Raw genomic sequence first — 5,813 nt, forward strand, 5'->3', positions numbered from 1 at the left:
TATGGTCTTTTCCCCGTGTTCATTATTTAAAAAGTAGGGAATACAAAAATCATATACGTACATACCAAGGTCAGGAAAAAAAAATAAAAGGAAAACAATATTCAGACAATGGTAGCAAGTACTGTGGTGTATCACTCAAGAATCTAGGGGATTCCCAGAGGACAATTCTTGACATTCTTCTGTCCAGTTGTTACGGTAAAGGGAGCAGTGCAGTGGCCATGATCTGAAAAAGGCTGGGTGACCACAGGCTCATCTCTGCAGCCAAGCCACATAGACCAGCATGGTGGTAACAGCAGGTGAAGGGATTTTATTTTATTTATTTTGACAGAAGAGTGAGTAAGAGAGAGAGAGAGCGCGTGCACATGAGTGGGGGAAGGGGCAGAGGGAGAGGGAAAATTTTAAGCAGGCTCCACACCCTGAGTGGAGCCCAATATGGGGCTCAATCTCACAACCCTGAGATCATGACCTGAGCCGAAATCAAGAGTCGAATACTTCACTGAGGAGCCACCCAGAGACCCTGGAATTTTAGACTAGCGCGAGGGAAGAGACAGCAGGTATCAGATTGTAAGCTCCATGTGGTGAGGGCAATACACTTCACCCAGCTCACCTTTCTCTTCCTTAAACTGCCCACGAAGACAGACCATCCACAACCCCAGAGCAGCTGTTCTCAGACGGAATAAATATACAAAGCAAGTCGAATTAACCAAGACAAGAGGTCAACTGTAGCAGATGCTGTGATGAGCCTCCAAGAGACCACCCATCTTCAGGACTGAGAAACTCCTTTCACCAGCTACCAAGACTGTTTGTAGCCTGCTGACCTCTCTCAGCTTGGTTCCCTAGCCAGGACTTTTCCTCAACTGAAGGAAGCTGCTTCACGTAGCCTCTGCACCTTCTCTGAAAGCAACCCACATGCAAGGAAGGGCTGGTGAATATGGAGGCCCACAGTCCAAAACCACTCACCTCCATTTTAGACATATCTAAAGGCATACGCCAGCATCACAGATTGTCTGAGAGCCCTGAGGTGACTCCATGAAAGGTCTATCTCCCCCTCTGCCCATCCTGATTTCTTCTTTCTCTAATAAGCCTCCTACACTTCAACTGAGAGTCTGTTCCATGGTGGAATGTGACCTATGAAGCAAAATGGTGGTTACTAATGGGCACTTGCACGGTGACGGATGAAACACCGTGCATATGCTTTCCTTTTTTAATAGTACAAGAGGCTGTATTGACTACAGTGCAGTGAAAGTGAGAAGAAACAATCATTTAAAAACACTAGAGACCCTTACAAAGCAAAGGTAGAGAAATAAATTAAGACTCCTGTTGAATTGAGCTGTGCCTGGGATGAAGAATAGACCTCACAGACTTCAACCCTTGAGTTCTCGGTATTTCCACTGGATGTAGTCAAAGATGTCTTTCCTGATATCCACTGGCAGAGGCTCTCCAGCAACTCCAGTGACTCCCCAGGGACAGACTGTGCATTCATCATTGTGAAGCCCTTTTTTTAGGGCATGAGCTCTCATATTCTTATTGAAAATATCACTCCCAGTGAAGTAGAGAGCCCCACAGTAATATTGATCTTTAGGGATCAACCTGATATCAATTCTCCTTGGTGGATACTCTTTATCATCATTTTTATTGGGAAGCTGGCAAACACCCATGAACTTTGTTTCACCTTTTGACAGAGCATCTGTAATAAAATGGACCTTCTGTAACTGCTCCGCAGTACGATGTAACAGCTTTGGCTCTTTGGTGGATTCAGAAATAAAGTCTGGATGGATCAGAAGAACATCCTTGTCACCGATGAACTCTGCACCTCTGCGGAAACTGCCGCAGACTGTAGCGAGGAATTCAGAATCCAGTTTTTTAAAAATTGAATTAGTACAATGGCTTACGTTTGCCACATTTCTTCAGGATGAGCTCTTTTCTCAAATTCCTCAAAAATATTTCAGCCCAATTCGCTGATGATGGTTCAACTTACCTTCATTCTTTCCTGAGATCTTCTAATGTTTTAATTCCTGCCTCTACAAATCTCTTTGCAGCAGACGGACCAATGCCAATAACTCAAGTCAGAAAACTGATAGCAGAACTCGTATCATCCTGTTGAATCTTTTCCAGCCTCCACAATTTTCCAGTCGCTAAAAATTCATCAATCTTTTCAGTAGTTTTTGTTCCTACTCCAGGCAATTTCTTAGCTTCTGTTCTACTTTTTATTTTGTATGGGTACTCTGCTATAACAGATGCTTCTTTTCTGTAAGCTCTGTCCTTGTGGATGGCCCGGTTCACGTTCTTCTGGAAGTTTGTGAGTTCTATAAGCATACGGGTGATTTCCCCATTGAGGGTCTTCTGCGGTGCCTTCCATTTGTTCATGGTGGCCTGTCCAGGGACTGTAGAGTGCTCAGAGTCAGGGACTGGCCCCCTCTCCCAGCTTTAAGGAGGGCTGGCTTTTGGGAAGGGTGGCAAATCAACCCCAGCAAAACCAGCACGGCCCACTAACCAATGGCTGTCTCTGAAAACATTGAATGTACCCTCATTACTGATCAAAATAGGCAAGAAGTATTAATGAGAGGACACCAGACTATAAATTTCTGCCTTTTACAATAAGGTCCAAAGGTCTAACCTTCTCCTTTGGCAAAAGAGATAATTAAGGCCTAGAAATAAAAGTTATATATATATATTTTAATCTCACCAAGTAAATCATAGAAAAATTATGCCTTTTTTTTTGTCATTTGTAAACTTCTTTTAATTCTGTTTCCATGAGTAGAAATTCTCAAATCTAACTCTGCAGCAGAATCACAGACCAATTTTTTTAGTTTGATTGGTTTTTTGCTATAATAAAGATTTGCAGACCCACTCCAAACACACTGAATTGGAATCTTTTGTGGAAGCTTCCACTGGAATCTGTATTTTTAAAAGTTGCACAAGTAATTCTGATGATAAGTCTGGGAAATGTGATACAGAAAATCTATATCGAGAGCGATGTACTAGTTTTCTACAGCTTCCTTAACAAAGTGCCATCTTGTAAGTGACTTCACCACAAGAAACATATCATCTCGCAGTCCTGGGACCTACAAGTTTGAGATCAAGATATCGGCAAGGTTGGAGCTTCTTGAGGGCTGTGAGGGAGAATCTCTTCCATACCTTTCCTCTAAGCTTCTAGAGGTGTGCAGGTGCTCTCTCGTGCATGGATGTCTGTGTCCAAAATTCCTTTTTTATAATGATTAGAAGCCAATCTTAATCTAGTATGACATCATCTTAACTAAGTACATCTTTCACAACCCCATTTCCAAAGAAGGTCACAACCTGAGGCTTATAAGAATTTGGGTAAACACAATTCAACCCATTACAGGAGTATAAATTTGCAACTAATGCATAATTTGATAGGGGAAAAAAAACCCAGATAACAAAAAACAAAACAAAACAAAACAAAAAAACTAAGTAAGGCAGCTAAGGCTGCGGCAAAGAGAATTGGACTGATGGAGAAAAGGATTTCCTCTGCTATACTCGGTCTCTGATTTCAAGCTTCAGGTGTATCAGTATAAGGTTTTACATGGAAGGGCGAGGATCCAACCTAGATTTTGGTGAATTTAATTCCTCTCTTCCAAATCTTAGTGGGAACACTTCACCCCCTTTTTTATGGCATCCAGTGTGATTACCAGCACCAGTGAAGAGGACCTCACTACAAATTCTGGTAAATCAGACTTCCAAAAACAAAGATGAAGTCCCTTTGATTATCCGTATCATGCTTGATACTTCCAACACTTTTTGATTATTTTTTTTTTCTTCAGCTTTCCCCAACTAACATAAGCTAACATTTATTGATACTGGCCAGTGGTCAAAAAGGATCTGTACCAATTGGAACAGGAATATGGAACAGGACTACGATATGATATCTAATCTTAATCTAATTGCAGTGATTTTATTAACTAAAGCAAAAGTTTAAGAGTAAGAAATGTCTGTGCAGTTGTAGAACTGATATAAGAAATTATGAAGGCCACACACCATTGCTTTAAACAGCTCTTGAGTTTTTTTTTTCCTCCTAGTTTTCTAGACTGTTTTTCTGAATGTCACAAGAGATAAGATAAATTTTCATTGCCTCCTAGACACTGTCTAATAAAAAGGGATGGCATCATTTTAGGGAAGATAATCAATACTCTGACATTTTCCAAGGGTGATGTTTTATAGAAATTTAAGAGATAAATAAACAAAATCCTCACATGTAGTAGCACCTCTATAATTTAAGAATACTTTTTCTGAAGAATCCCCAAGAGTTCATTTTAATTAGTGGCATACTAGAAAGCTAAACTCTATTGAAGACCTTTCAAGATTTCTCTGGAAGGAAATCCTTGGCTTATTTTCTCAATCCTTGAAGGCAAGCATCCAAATTGTTAAAAAAAAAAAAAAAAAAAAGACAAGGTTAAACTAAAGGAGAATTTAAAAAACAAGTCGTGTTTGTTCTATTAATAGTCAGTTCTGTACAGAAGTTTTGCATTCTTGGGCACGCAGAAGTCAGATTGACAGAGATCACTGTAGACTTCTTAAGAAATAGATTTTCAACAATTTATTTCAACACTGAAATATCTCTTTTCCATCCTGTCGATGAAAGGAAAAGCAATCCCTTTCGGGACTGGCCCGTTTGGTCCTCAACTGCAACAGTTCAGCCTGACTGTACACTGTCAGAGCAGACCTCGTTCTGTTACCTAATTTTCCAGAATTAGTGCACAGTGACGACGGGAAAGAAGCTAACCCTGATTAGCTTTTCTCAGAATCAGAGGTCCCTCATCTCCTGTGACCTCTAAGTGGAACTAGGAGGCTGGTGGGCACAGCGCTCAGAAGCAGATACTCCCATCATTAAGCTTCTGATATTATCACCATCCCCATCCCTTCTCCACACATTCCTACTCCTTTTCCATAGAAACTCGGTGTTTGGAATCATGAGGCAAAGTAATAAAAGTAAAGAATGTTTTTTCTCTGTCATTCTCTACTCGGCAACACCCTTGCTCTGTATGTGTGTAGCGGTAACTCCCTTCACCTGTTTGGCTGGTGGGAGGCAGTGACAGTTTTTGTCATTGCATGCTATGCTCTTTGAGCCTTTGTTTCACGTTTACAAATTTCTTCAGGTGTGTGAATACCCTGGGGTGTGAGAGGAACTGACATTACCGTTTACCGAGTCTGTTGGCTTTTAAAGGTTTTCACCTAATGCCTTGTGAAATCCTTCCAGAAGCCTTCTCCATCCATTTAGCAAATCTGGTTATGGTTATTTGGTGTGGATGCAGGCAGGCTATGCCGACATCAGAAGTAGAACATAAAGAACTGTTGATTCTTAGAAAATGCAGATGTGGGAAATAGGCTAAGCAGTACTGAGGGAAAATTCCAAAATCGAAGGACTGTATAAGCCTTTAAGTCTTAATCTGGTAGCCAATAATATTATGAGGGTAGTCGCTGACAGAGCAATTTTTCTTGCAGGAAATAACACAGCTTCCTTTAAATGTATTCTGGTAATTATTTGAAAGTCTTTCCCAAGCCAGATAGAGCCCTCCAATCCCCAGAAATCCTGCTCCTTTCCCACGTTCACCTTCCCAGAGCTCTCAGAGCACAGGATAGCAAGGGCTCCACTTACAAGCCCGTGAGTCTTCTGACTCGAGTGCACCTGCATCGGCAGATTAATCATTAGCAAAAGGCTCCCTACATCTGGTTTGAGGATCCCCTGTGAACTAGTGAAAAACTAGATGGAGAATGGGAAACGGGTACCTTTACTTAAGGTCGTCACAGCATTGCGGGTAGTTGGGTCATCCTGAAAGGCAATGAGTAGAAAC

General features: G+C 41.3%; 1 pseudogene; it reads right to left on the reverse strand.

The window, feature by feature from the left end:
* Positions 1–1,364: 1,364 nt before the first annotated feature.
* On the reverse strand, positions 1,365–2,367 carry LOC111158615 (annotated as a pseudogene).
* Positions 2,368–5,813: the final 3,446 nt, after the last annotated feature.

This window comes from Enhydra lutris, unplaced genomic scaffold (genome assembly GCF_002288905.1).
Source record: "Enhydra lutris kenyoni isolate GAN:26980312 unplaced genomic scaffold, ASM228890v2 scaffoldscaffold61, whole genome shotgun sequence".
NCBI lineage: Eukaryota > Metazoa > Chordata > Mammalia > Carnivora > Mustelidae > Enhydra > Enhydra lutris.